Genomic DNA, 14,780 nt, shown 5'->3' on the forward strand with positions numbered 1-14,780 from the left:
ATTTCTTGTTGTTAAGGTTTCTTCCTTTGAATATTAAGAGGGTGCAACCGGACATACAGTGTGCTTTGTTGAGTCAGTTTATCTATGGCTGCTGAGTGGACGTCGTATTCCTACAAGAAGTTCAATTTATTCGCTATTCTCTTCCTGTGTTACACTGTGTTTAATATGTCTCCAGAATGTTCCATGGGGACTGCCTTGTTCTTTAGGGAGGCCATTCGCATTGAAGAGATTCAAGTTCTTGAAAATGATAGAGGAATAGGAATAGAATAATCTGACCTTGATTCTCCTTTTATGCACCGCCCGGTAGCGAACGCACTTTGGATCGCTTCCTATTTCCTAAGAAAGCGTCGTTTATTTGTTACGGAAAAATGTGGAGGATATTTTTAACTGTGTAGATCACTCTGTCAATTTCAATTTCTGTTGGGAACAGTAAGTTTGAGTTCGCTCGCCGGCCGCATTGACCGTGCGGTTCTAGGCACTTCAGTCTGGAATAGCACTGCTGCTACGGTCGCAGGATGGAATCCTGCCTCGGACATGGATGTGTGTGATGTCCTTAGGTTGGTTCTAAGTTCTAGGGGACTGATGACCTCAGATGTTAAGTCCCAAAGTGCTCGGAGCCATTTGAACCATTTTTTAGTTCCTCCTTGAAACTTCACGATGTTTGGGCTTGTAAATATCTGACTCTTGCTACTTCAAGCAGGGGGCTGGACATATTTTGTTTAGCTCATAGGATGTGAGATAGGATTTTGGCTATCGATGTTATCCCCGCCAGCTTCACTTACCACTGTGAAATGACTCTTATTTTAAATCACTCCCTACAGTCAGTGAAACTGTTTCGATAGCTTTGGATGCTGTATATGGCGCCCTTGGAGTATCGTTCTCTCGATCAGGTGGTCCGGAATTCGACTCAGCGATACGCCTCTGTTTTGGAATCGTAGGTTCAACTAGCAAAGGAGAGGATCAGACAAACGTTGATACGATTCTGCGTTTAAAGAGTGCGGGAATTTCGAAGACTGCAAGAATTTTACTACTTTCCCTTACGTGACGTACATGAAAGTACTCATCAGGCTCCGTTACGGACTGCATACACAGGCGTGCAGGTTGAAGCAGAGTCAAATGAAAGGGTTAAGGATGCAATTCAAACCACGTTCCGTGGTAACGGATGAATTGTCTTCTTTTTATCATGTGACTCGACATCAGATTTTTAGTCGACATGCGTGCACCACTGCATCCTCTACATCAGTTCTGTGTTGGGCTGTATTAGGTACCTGCTACTGTCGATACGTCATCAGATTTATTCGTTCAGACTCTGGATCGTTGACTTAATATACTGCGTTTTTAGAAGCTGTTCAATAAGGCCATGTCTACGACCTTATCGCCAGATCGCCTTCTCGTAAGTCGCAAGGGTTGAATGGTCTGCCTAATGAGTTTTATGTCCTTTTTTGGCCTTTGTTGGGTACTACTTTCAGATTGATTCTGAACGAAGTGTTGAGATGAGGTTTTTTGCCCTGCTCGCTTAAAGTTGGCAAAATTGTGTTAATTCCAAAAAAATCTGATCAGGCAGCAGATGATAAACTTCGTCCGTTTACCTTATTAAATTTTATTGTAAGACAGTGGCGAGGGCGGAGAAAAGCCTACCGTCAGCGTTGCTTGGGGAAATAGTTGCTGACTGTCAAAGTTGTGTTCCCGGTCATAATATTCTGACCCCGCTCGCTGAATGTCTTGATGTCTTATCGGTAGCCGCTGTTACATCTGTTTCTGGTCTGACATTTTTTGTTTCCGACAAAGCGTTCGGCTGGGTCAGCGATGGCTTCTTCTTGCAAATACTGTAAGACGTTGGGTTTACAGCCAACGTGCGCACAGTCTTGTATAATGTGTTTACGGGTATCCAGACCTCGGTAACTGTCACTGGCAGATTACCGTCCGTAGGAGTTTTCTTCAGTGCCTTTGTTAGTTCTGTTACTTGAGTCCTTTCTTCGAAGAATCGAAGAATCGTCGCTTAGTTCACAGGATGGATACTCTTAGGCGAGGCAATCTCGGTGTGCACATCGCATATGATGTGATTGTGTTTTTCTGTTCCCCCGCTGAGATCACATTACTCAAGTCTACGTGGGCTGTCTTTTTGCCTTCTATCTGGTGACCGCATGAACGAAGGCCAACGTCGATTGATGAGATTGCGGGGTTTTGATAATGCTGTCATTTCGCAGCCGACAGTGGCCAATACCTATATATCTTTGGGAATCATAAGTGAGCGCTCTCGACTCCAAATAGCTACGCTTAATTGAAATTCGGTTACAGAAAGTTCGCTTCAGAAAGTTCGGATTCTAGATATATCAAGTTTTGTGCAAAACATATTAACATATTACATCCCTCAGGTGTCTCCTCTTCCGGCGCTGATGATTGGGAGATTAAAATAGCTGCCTAGTCGTTTTTTACTGAAGCATCACTTTTTTCTATTGCGATACGAGGTGGTTGCGCTTGCAAGTCCTCTCTGGGGTTCGGGACTTTCCGAGACTTATAGGAGAGCGTCTGTGTTATTTGTTCTGCGCACCGTGCTGACTCTCTCTCACGCAACACTCACGTATCGGATATTTTACTGACTGCAGCCGGGCAGACTTGATCTCCCTGTCGATGACAGTCGAGTGAATTTCCAGTTAAAATATGTCCGTGAAATTTATATTTCTGTCAGTAATTTTGGAACTGACATTCTTCAGAGGCAGCATGTCAATACCACATTTTTGTTAATGCGAGGGAGAGGGATTCACTGTACGGCGTCGGTTGAACGGGCACACCGCAATCTTCTTGGAGGAAGGAGTGGTTTCATCTTAGCCTTCCTGTTCTACCAGTGGCGGCTGCGTTGCCGCAGTATCAAGTCGTACACTATCTGCTACATGCCAGTGAGCGCCTATTTCGTATTGGGTTTAGTGCAAGCCGGCCTTTGTGACCGAGAGGTTCTAGGCGCTGCTGCTACGGACGTAGGTTCGAATCCTCCCCGGGCATGGATGTGTGTTATGTCCTTTTCTCTGCCTCGTGATGACTGGGTGTTGTGTGATGTCCTTAGGTTAATTAGGTTTAAGTAGTTCTAAGTCTAGGGGACTGATAACCTCAAATGTTAAGCCCCACAGTGCTCAGAGCCATTTGAACCATTCGATCAGCGCAGTCGCTGTCCCTCAATACAACGCTACAAGTTAGACTCACCTGTCATGGTCAAGAAGCGAAATGGCAATGGCTTAAAAAAAATTAGCGTTTCTAAATCCATCCCATGAGACATCCTCTCAGCTGATATCCTATTGCGTCCAGATTACTCCTATTTTCCAAGGGCGAAGTGAAATAACATTGCATGGTTGCTACGTCACTAAGTTCGTTACATTATAGATGAAGAGATCGATAGGGGCCCTCTCAACTTCCAACAATATGTGGCCATGGCATAGTGGAATTGTTTGCCCCTGCCACGGTATCGAGGCTTATTCGCCAATATGTTGAATCTTACATTTTGTCCTCAAGGTATCGGCTGAGTTAACCGGCCCGTGTATGTGTTCTCGTCATGCTCCCTTTGCTGGTCTATTGTTACTGTTTATTTCACTTTTGTGGCCCTCTTCGTTTGATCTTTCTTCCACTAATAAAAAAATAAAGTTTCTGCAGGCAACGACAGGAGATGTGACTTTCTTTTTATATTTTCAGTGGCGGAAGCAATGTAGGTCTCACTCCTGTTTTGTTTTCTTCTTCTTGGGGTAGCAATTTGTAAGATTTTTTTTTTAATGTAGCGTCTTTGATAAGTATCAAAACAAACTAGGGCCCAGGGCCGAACTCCGCCATTGCTTAAACTCTGAATAAAGATCGTCAGCAGTCGCGGTCGAAGACTTTCGGGGTTAGAAGTTACTCCCACGCTACCAACGGCCTTGTCAAAGACGGCGGACGAGCGGACATAGGCTCAGGGCACTGGCTTGCCCCTTGGATGTGGCACTGCCCTAAAAAGCGAAGGAATCAACAGTTATCAAAGGCATGAGGATGCAGAGGGCAATGGAAACTAAAGGCACGTGACCTCTATCGAAAAAATGTCATGATGATCTCTCCATTGACAAAAGATTTCGGACTAGTCACCCATTCGGATCTCCGGGAGGGGACCACGAGGAAAAGATTCAACAACCAATGAAAGGATAACGGTCTACGTGTCGGGCACGAAATATCATAAGTTTGAACGTGATAAGGAAGATAGGAAATCCGAAAAGGGAAATGCTAAGGCTCAATCCAGATATAGTGGTGATCAGTGAAGTGACATGGTAGGAAGACAAGTATTTCTGTTCACACGCGTATAGGCGTGTTCAACGACAGCAGAAAATGGTAAACGGGATTACGATTTGTTATAAATGAATAGGTAGGGTGAACAGTTTAGCGATATGGTTGTTCTCGTGAGAATCGACAGCGAGCCAAACCGGCAGTAGTAGTTCAGATATACATGCAGAAGTCGCAAGCAGAAGATGAAGAGATAGAAAAAGTATGTGAGAATATTGAACGGAAAGTTCAATATACAAAGACAGATGAAAATCTAATAGTCATGGGGGACTAGAACGCGGTTATAGAACAAAAAGTTACGTGTGCATTGGCGTTTGGTTGTAGGAATGAGGGAGGTGAAAGACGAATTGAGTTCTGCAATGAATTTCAGACGGTAATACCAAATACTCTGTCCAAGAATCACAAGAGAGGGTGGTATACTTGAAAGAGAAGATACAGGAAGATTTTAGTTAGATTACATCATGATCGGGCAGAAATTCCAAAGTCAGATATTGGATTGTAAGCGGTATCCGGGGGTGCATACAGACAAATTGTGATTTGCTGATTATGAAGAGTAAACTGAAATTTAAGAGCTAGCCAGGAAGAATAAATGCCCAACGAAGTGCGATACGAAAATACTAAGTAATGTAGAGATGCTTGTCATGTTCTCTGACGTTATCGATACTGTGATAATGTATAGCTCAGCAAGCAGTGCCGGTAAAGGAATGGACTCTCAAAAAGGGCAGTCACAGAAGGTGGAGACAGAACAGTAGGTAAAAGGAAGATAACTGCAAAGAAACCATGGGTTACAGAAGAAACACTTCGACGAAAGAGGGGTGTACAAAAATGTTCATGGTAATGAAGAAATGAGTCACTTAGGAATGAAATAAATTGGAAATTGTAGGGAAGGTAGGCGAAATGGATGCATGAAAAATGTGCAGAATTCAAAAAAGATATTATTGTCGAAAGGACTGTCCTATCATACAAAAAGGTGAAAACAATCTTCGGTAAAATTAAAAGCAAGGGCGGTAACACTGAGTGTAATCAGTCTTCCATAGCTAAATGCTGAGGAGAGCGGATAGGAGGAAAGAGTACATTGAGGACCTATATGAAGGGGAAGATTCGTCTGATGTGATAGGAGTCGACAGGAAAGAGATACGAGAGATCTAGCATTATAAACCGAATTTAGAAGACCACTGGAGGACTTAAAATGAAGTAATCTAGAAGGGATGGATAACATTCCACCATAAATTCTAAAGCTATTCGGGGAAGTGACAACTAAAAGACTATTAACGTTGGTATGTAGAATGTATAAGACTGACGAATACCATCGGACTATCGGAAGAACATCATGCACAGAATTTCCAAAACTGCAAGGTTCGACATGTGTGAGAATTAAAGCACAGTCAGCTTAACAGCTCATGCGTCCAAAATGGTTCAAATGGCTCTGAGCGCTATGGGACTTAACATCTGTGGTCATAAGTCCCCTAGAACTTAGAACTACTTAAACCTAACTAACCTAAGGACATCACACACATCCATGTCCGAGGCAGGATTCGAACCTGCGACCGTAGCAGTCGCGCGGTTTCGGACTGAGCGCCTAGAACCGCTTTTTTTTTATTATCAGATTGACTTGGTATATTTCACGAGAATTCAGATAACCATAGTCAAATCATCATTTAATATTAGCTCCAAAAAGAAAATCAACAAATTAGTTGAAACACAAATAAAACATTTCTTCTGAAGGGGAAGACCAACCCGTTATCCCACCCGTATGAATTTTGGGTGTATATATATACATGCAAAAGAGAAAAAAAATTACGAAAAAATACAACAAGGGAGGGGACTCAAGCTCAGGAAAGAAACAGGAATCACAGGGGAACTTAACCAACACCTTGACGGTTAAACACAAGAAAAAGCATATTCGCAAAAAGCGTTCGGTATTGTGGTAACCGCTGCCATTTCCAATGCGCAGTTGACAAATAATGGTGAAAAACGCGGGGATCTGGGTCATTACCGCCTTCAATGACGTAGTGGACATAGTAACCCAAGAGCCAGACAATCGTGTTCGTTTTCGTCTGAGGAAAATAAGAGATTTGCGGATGTAAGAAGATGTCGTCTAGGAATGCGGTTTCAGGCCCTCTAGTAAGAAAAGCTAATTGACGGCGGACCCAGAGTCAATGATCCCGTCCGCAAGCAACTAGCCTGTGAAGTAAGGTGTCAGTTTGATGACATTCCTCACACTGATCAGTCGGACGAAGGCCAATACGAAAAAGACGATCACCAGTAGGTATCAGACGGTAAATGACCTTATACCACGTTGAAACAATCTCCATCGGCAAAATGGGAAGACTAAGATGAGACCAGACCGTTTTACATGACGTTGACGGGGAAGCAAGTTCAACAGAAGAAGGGAAACATGCTGTACCCCAACGGATTTGTAGCATGTTGGTAGTAATATGCGTCATAGAAAGTATATCAGCACCCAGAATACCGACAAGTACAAAGTATTCACGAATGTGCCGCAATTTAGGATTAATCCGTCCAACATCAACAGGAGGGGTCAGACTGGCCGGCCGGAGGCGGGAAAGTAAACGAGAGGTGACCGAATGCGGAGCCCGCGTACAGGTTAAAACATTGCGGCGGGCAAATAAGATGGACGTCTTCACTTTGATATCTGAAAGACCCAATCCTCCAAGCTTCCGAGGCCTGGCCACAACTTCATACCGGACACGGAAGACATGGCGGCGCCACAGAAATCGACTAGACAGCTGTTTCAGCCTGCGGGCCATCATCGCGGGAAGCGGGAAGACCTGCGCAACGTAGTATATTTTACTGAAGACATAGGTCTCTAAAACCCGTGCCTTGTGAAGGAGGCTAAGGGAACGGCGGTCATGTTCAAGGATCGCCCCGTGAACACGACTCGTAACCTCACGCCAATTTAGTGCCGCCATTTTGATCGGATTACGATCCACTATGATCCCCAAGGTCTTATGGCGATCGACAACCGTCGCCCAAGGAATGACGACATGATCAAAGCCTCTCAACGGCAGGAACGTGCATTTGCGATCATTAATGCGAGCACCAGCAAGACCACAAAATGAATCCAAGGTATCCTTAAGCCGCGGTATGTCCTCGGCATGTCGTACTAAAACCATGACGTCATCGGCGTATGCACGGACTGCAAAAATTTCCCCCAATATATTCCAGCCACGTAATTGCATGGTGAGATGGCGAAGTAAGGTGTCTAAGGATAGAACAAAAAGTGACATGGATAAGGGGCTTCCCTGGGGTAACCCCCGTCTGATCGATATCCGGGGGGTAGGGTGACCGTTCACAATCGCCGAGACACTGATACCGGTAAAAAGATTAGTTAAGACTTGTCGAGCATCATTATTAAAGCCGACAGCGGTGAGCACTCTCGATAAAAATTCATGGCTGACGCGATCGAACGCTTTTTGGAAATCAAGAAAAAGCGAAGCCCCTGGGATATTACCGGCACCCGCCACCGAGATTACATCGCGACATTCGAGAACGGAAGTCAGTATCGTGCGTCCAGGCACACAGCTTTGGTGGGCGGCAATAATGGTATCGAGCAGCTTAGAGAGACGGATATTAATTGCTCGAGCGACAAGTTTATAATCAAAGTTAAGGAGAGTAATAGGACGGAGGGAATCAATTGCAGGTCGACCTGTGGATTTCGGGAGGAGGACCATTCTGCCTTCCTGAAAAGGAGCAGGAAGCGAGACTCCCCGCATCACTTCATTTACCATTGACGTTAAGGTGTCACCAATGAGCGGCCAAAATTGAACATAGAACTCCTTAGGAATACCATCTAATCCAGGCGACTTGCGGGACTGCGATCCTGCAACAACATCATATATGTCATCCTTCTGAAAGGGACGCAGAAAGGCGTCGTTTAATTGAGGAGTGACGACGCGAGGCAGCAAGGAGGTAAAGTCGTCAAGAGAGGTTTCCGCCGGGACATGAGTATCGTACAGATCAGTAAAATAGGTGTAAACGAAGTCAGAAATGTCACGGTGAGAGGTGAACACGCGGCCGTCAGCGGTTGTGAGGGAGGCAAGGCACCCACGTTTCCGGCGCGACCGTAAACGGACTAGATGGTAGAGTGACGTCAGTTCCTCTTGTAGAAGGGAATGTGGTTGAGACCTCGTCCGCAGGCCCTCCATTTGAATGCGTTTGAACTGCAGCAATTTGGCTTTGATGCGCTGTATATCAGTAACCCGTAGGGGAGCATGCGTAGCACTATCGTACAGTTGACGTAAGACAGAATAGTAAAATTCTTGCGTTCGTCGATCTTCTGCCACCTTCGCAGCCCCAAAACGCATGAGAGCCCTACGGATGTGTGGTTTTGCATACAGTGTCCACCATGCCACGATAGACGGGTACCGGTCCATAGTACGAGAACAACGAGTCCAAATGTCCTCCAGGACGATACCAAGGGAGGTATCTTGCAAATACGCGATATTGAGCATCCAAGGAGGACGAAACAATTTTACCGGTTGTCGCTCGTAATTAAACGTAACGGCTACAGCGCAATGATCAGTAAAACAGGCTGGTATCACATCAACAGCCAGAAGTTGCCCACACAAGGAATCGGAAAGGTAAAAGCGGTCGAGGCGATTGCTAGACGTGGGAGTAAAGTAGGTATGTCGCACAAGTGTAGGATAGCGAGAAACCCACACGTCACGCAGGTGCAAGGAGCGCACAAGGTCGTCGAGTTCTTTACTGAAATTAAAATTAGGAGACTGATCTACCGGCCGTAGAACACAATTGAAGTCCCCACCTAAAATTATCTTTGTCGGAGATTTATGAAGCAGGTAAATGACTTCTTCTTTATAGAAACTCGAACGTGCGGTAGTACAACCCGAACCAGAAGGGGCATAAAGAAGGAGTAAACTGAGATCATAAAACGTGCACCCGATCCCCCTTCCACTGTCGAGTACTTCGAAATTCATCAACGGAATGCCTTCTCTATAAAACAAGGCAGTGCCCGTAGAAAGTTCGGAAGCGACATTAAAAAACGGCGAGAACCCAGGAATGGAAAACTGGTCGAATAGGACTTCCTGTAAAAAAAAACAACATCTGCCCCAGACTGATAGATAAACTGTCGCAAAGCGGCGAGCCGAAGCTCAGAACATATTCTGTTAATATTCAGAGTAAGAAATGTATATGCTTGCATGGAACTTCAACCCAGAAAGAAGAACAAAGATCGGTAGAGAGCCGTCAGCTGACGGAGCAACATACAAGTAATCATACCAGAAACAAGCGCTGAACCACAGAGAGAAAAACTACGAAACAGAACCCTCATCTTCCCACTGCTTTTTCTTCGGCCGTGACGCGGCTCTCTGTGGCTGTTTACGGATTCGACTGCGGCTCCGCGGTGCCGACGCTGCAGCGTTCGGCTGCGTGGGAGCATCATGTAGACATTCCGTGTCAGATTGCGGGAGAGAGGCCTCTACATCCCACTCGTCCGCAGACATGGGTTCACGGTGGGACAGTTGGTGAATAACAACGGGATCCACTGGCTCTGGAGAATCAATCAGTTGTTTGATGGGAGGAGGCTGTGACCCAGAGGGGGCGACAGAAATTCCAGAAGGGGGATGCGAAACAGAGTCAATAGGAGAAGTGTCAGAGAGAACCGGAGAAGACACGTGGCAACCAGAAGCAGGTTCCGTCACGGGCGTCTCCGAAGAGGCTGCCGCGGCAGCAGGAACAACGGCAGATAAGGTGTCAGGGAGCTTCTGCAAAGGCGTGATAGCACCTGTGGCGTCCTCATCCACGATTTCCGACTGAGAAAGAGAGTCCTTTACCGGAGGCCAATCGGAAGGGCGAGCCAATAAGGAAGATTCATCAGCCGCATCATCCTGTGTTCGCCGACGCTTGTTGTGAGAAATCAGCGCGGGCACATCGGAATTAAGGGCAGCAACATCCCTACTCAAGGACAACGGGGGAAAATCACGGCCGTTGTCGGGCAACGGATCACTGCGTCCCTCAGTAACAGTGAGCGATTCAGTCCGAGATCCTTGCGGGAGAAGATCAGCTAAAGTCAATTTTTTACGCTGTTCGTATGTAGGTTTTAATACCACCACACGCCGCGGACAATTAGTACGGAAATGACCAGTTTCATTACAATAATAACATGTTCCTTCCTGGCCACTGTACGTGATATGGACCCTATAACCACATACCTGTAGGTGAGAAGGAATAGGTTTTTTGACCACCATTTCCACCGACCGAATACCACTATATACCTGTAAGCGGTGCTGAGCAGACCAGCGTTCCTTTCGAATATGGCGTACGTCCCCATAAGGAAGCAAAACGGACTTCAGAAAACAGTCGTCAACCTCGGGCGGAAGGTTAAATACCCGAACATTCGTATATATCACTTCTGCATTTGCCAAGAGAACCATACTAGTGGAACCATCACGGTGCGTAAAGGGTACCTGAGAGCCATGACGAGAAAGTAGCCTATCAACCTGGAGGGGGTCAAGAAACTTAACAAAAAACACATATAATTCGCTGTCGAAACATACGGTATGCACCTGATCAGTAGTGACCTTAACTGTATCGACTAACCAGTCATGTATCTCCAAAGAACCGGGCTGGACGTGACGCGTGGATTTGTCAAAGGTAAAACTGACTGTACCTGTACGCGGAAATTTCGTGGGAACCATGGTGGACATCACGGCGAGAGACGACGCCGCGACAGGAAGGGCCGCACGAACACCAAACACCAGCCGACAACCAGCGATGCGACGCGCACGGAGACCAACACGGCACTAAACTGTCAGGAGGAAAACACGCTGCGCTACGGTAGAGGCGGAACGTAGACCACCGCGACCGGCCATACGTCCAAGTTGCTGAGAAGAATAATATGCAGAACAATGGGAAAAAAACTAAGAAAGTGTTACCTGACAATGTAAAAGCACCAGAGTGGCTTTTCTGACTTTGCAGCTGATAATGGAGGCATGTCTAATGAGAAATGAAGACACATTCGTAGGATGTGTAGGCCTGGAAAAGACGTCCGAAAGTGTAAAATGGTACAAAGTGTTCGAAGTGCTGAGAAAAATAGCGGTAAGATGCAAGGAAAGATGGATAATATACGATATGTACAAGTACCAAGGTGGAGCAATGAATGGAAGGACAAGAACGAAGGACACGGATTAAAAAGGTTGTAAGACAGGGATATAGTCTTTCACCGCTGCGGTTCAATCTATATATCGACGGAAATAAAAGAAACGTTCAATAGTGGGATTAATATTCAATTTAAGACTGGCAGATGACATTGCTGTGCCGAGTGAAAGTGAGGAAGAAATTTGGAAATTTGTGGTAAGTTGCTATGGGAGCAAACTGCTGAGGTCATCGGTCTCGAAGCTTACACGCTACTTAATGAACAGGGTAAGAGAATACGGACTGAGAGTAAATCGAAGCAAGACGAAAGTAATGAGAAGTATCAGAAATGAGAACGGGCAGAAACGTAACATTAAAAGTGGTGATTGTGAAGTAGTTGATGTTAAGGAAGTCTGCTACCCAGGCAGCAAGATAATCCACAACTAACGGTGCAAGGATGACATAGAAAGCAGACTACAACTAGTAAAAAGGACATTCCTTGTCAAGAGAACTCTACTACTACCAAACAGACCTTAACCGAGGAAGAAATTTCTGAGAAGGTACGTCTGGACCACAGCATTTCAAGACAGTGAAACATGGGCTGTGGGAAAACCGAAACAAAGGAAAATCAAAATACTGGAGATGTGGTCCTACAGAAAAATGTTGAAAATGACGGGGACTGATAAGTATGACAAGTTTCTCCCCAGAATCGGCGAGGAAAGAAATGTATGGGAACACTGACAATCAGAAGGAACGGAACAATATGACATCTGTTAAGATATAAAGGAATGACTTTCATTGAACTATAGGGAGCTGTAGTGGATACAAATTGTAGAGAAAGTCAGAGATTTGAATACAGCCACCAAATAATTGAGGACGTAGGTTGCAAGTGCTACTCTGAGATCTAGAGGTTGGCCCAGGATAGGAATTCGTGGCGCTCTACACAAGTCGTACCACACAGCAATACTCTAGCAGACGACGAACAAGCATAGTATAGGAAGTAGACCTGGTGCACCTTTTGATGTCCTGCCAATAAAACGTAGTCTTTGGTTTGCTTTTTCCACAACATTATCTGTGTGTTCATTGAAATTTAAGTTGTTCATAGTTTTAATTCCCAGATACTCAGTTGAATTAACAGCCTTTAAATTTGTGTGATTTATCGCGTAACCGAAATTTAATGGATTTCTTTTCTTCCTCATGAGGATGAAACACTTTTTTTCTTTTTTTTTTCATGATCAAGTGCCACCTTTCGCACCTTAGGTATATCGAGTGTAAGTTGTTCTGCAATAGATTTTGATCTTATGATGACTTTCCTAGATGGCAAATGACACCATCATCTGCAGGCTATCTAAGAGGGCTGCTCAAATTGCTAAACACTTTACATACTCTGACGTAAAAAGAATCGCATTACAAGAAGGAGTTGGTAGGTGTGTTTCTAAATCTAAAAGATGAGGTCCATCCAAATTTCTGGCTAGCTGTCTAAGGCTGGCGCTACTAGCGCCATTGTAACAATGTGAAGCAGGTTTACTTGAAATACACACTGTACCGGTCTTGGGCGTTAATTACATTTGCGATTGGACTTGGTGAATTGATGTTATTTGCCGGCCGCTGTGACCGAGCGGTTCTAGGCACTTCAGTCCGAAACCGCGCTACAGCTACGGTCGCAGGTTCGGATCCTGCCACGGGCTTGGATGTGTGTGATGTCCTTAGGTTCGTTAGGTTTAAGTAGTTCTAAGTCTAAGCGGCTGATGACCTCAGATGTTATGTCCCACAGTGCCTAGAGCCATTTGAACCATTTTTTGATGTTAGTCGAGAATGCTTTTAAGGCGACAAAGAGGCAATAATCAACACCTCACTGAGTTTGAACGAGGTCGTGTAATAGGACTACGAAGACCTAGATGTTTCTTCTGCGATATTGCGGAAACACTTGGCAAAACTGTAGCAAGTGTACATGATTGCTGGTAATGACAGTCACGAGAATTTACGGTCGCAAGAAGAACGGGTCACGTGACACTACCGAGAGGGAAGACCATCGTGTATGGCTCTGGCGCATCTTACCGCATCTGCACCAAGAATTCGAGCAGCATTTGGCACCACAATGACACAGCGAACTGTTACAAATCAGTTACTTCATGGACAGCTCCGAGCCAGACCCCTTTAGCGTGCAATCCACCGACTCCAAACCACCGCCGACTTTAGTGGTGTCAAGCGAGAGCTCATTGGAGGGCAAAGTGGAGATCTACTGCGCTTTCTGATGAAACCTGGTTCTGCCTCAGTGCCACTGACTGATGTTTTTATGTTGATTAAAAGGAACTCAGTTGAAGGCCTGCAACCAACCTTTATGCGTGTTAGGCACACTGGACCTACATCTGGAGTTAAGATCTGGGGTTCGATTTCAGATGAGAGCAGAAGTACTCTCGTGGTTTTCTCACGCACCCTGACTGCAGTCTGGTGATTCGACCTGTTGTGCTGCCGTTCATGAAAACTATTCCAGGGGAAGTTTTCCTGGATAACGCTTGTTCCCACATTGCTGTTGTAGCCCAACATGCACAGCGGAGTGTCGGCATATCCCACGGCCTGCTCGATCACCAGATCTGCCCCCAATCGAGTATATCTGGGACATCCTCGGACGATGACAACTCCAGCGTCAACCACTACCAACATTAACCGTTCATGGATTGACCGACAAAGTGCAACAAGTATGGAACTCCATCTCGCAAACTGACTTTCGGCATCTGTACAACACAAGGGATGAACGCTTGCATGCTTGCATTCAATATTCTGGGATTACACCAGCTATTAATGTACTGGCATTTCACATCTGAAATGTCGTATATCGCACCTATATTAACTTGTGATGTTGCATTGTTGGTCACTTAAATATGTTACCTAGACAAATGTATTCTCGAAATCTGACTACTTTATTTGCTGGTGTTGCGATCTTTTTCCCTAAGTATAGATTAGGATCAGCGTAGGGCCTATAGCACATCCATGGGGTGCACAAGATATCATTGCTGTTTTACGCACCGATCTTCCGTCGATTACTGCGTGCTGTGACCTTTCTTACGGGAACCACGAATTCAGTTGCACAGTTGAAGCGAAGCTTGATTGGAATGCGATTAGAAGTCCATTGTGAGAAACGGTGTCAAAAGCCTTCTGAGTATCTACAAACATGGAATCAATCTGAGATCCCATGTCGGTTTCTTTTGCGGATAAAGAGCTACTTGTCTTTCACAAGAACGATATTTTCTCTATCCCTGCTATGTACTTATAGATTATTCGAGATAATTCCTAATGTTCGAACGCAGTGTATGTCCCAAAATTCGACTGCAAATTGAATGTGTGGGTCCTCATTTCAGCGAGTTAATCCTATT

This window comes from Schistocerca gregaria, chromosome 6 (genome assembly GCF_023897955.1).
Source record: "Schistocerca gregaria isolate iqSchGreg1 chromosome 6, iqSchGreg1.2, whole genome shotgun sequence".
NCBI lineage: Eukaryota > Metazoa > Arthropoda > Insecta > Orthoptera > Acrididae > Schistocerca > Schistocerca gregaria.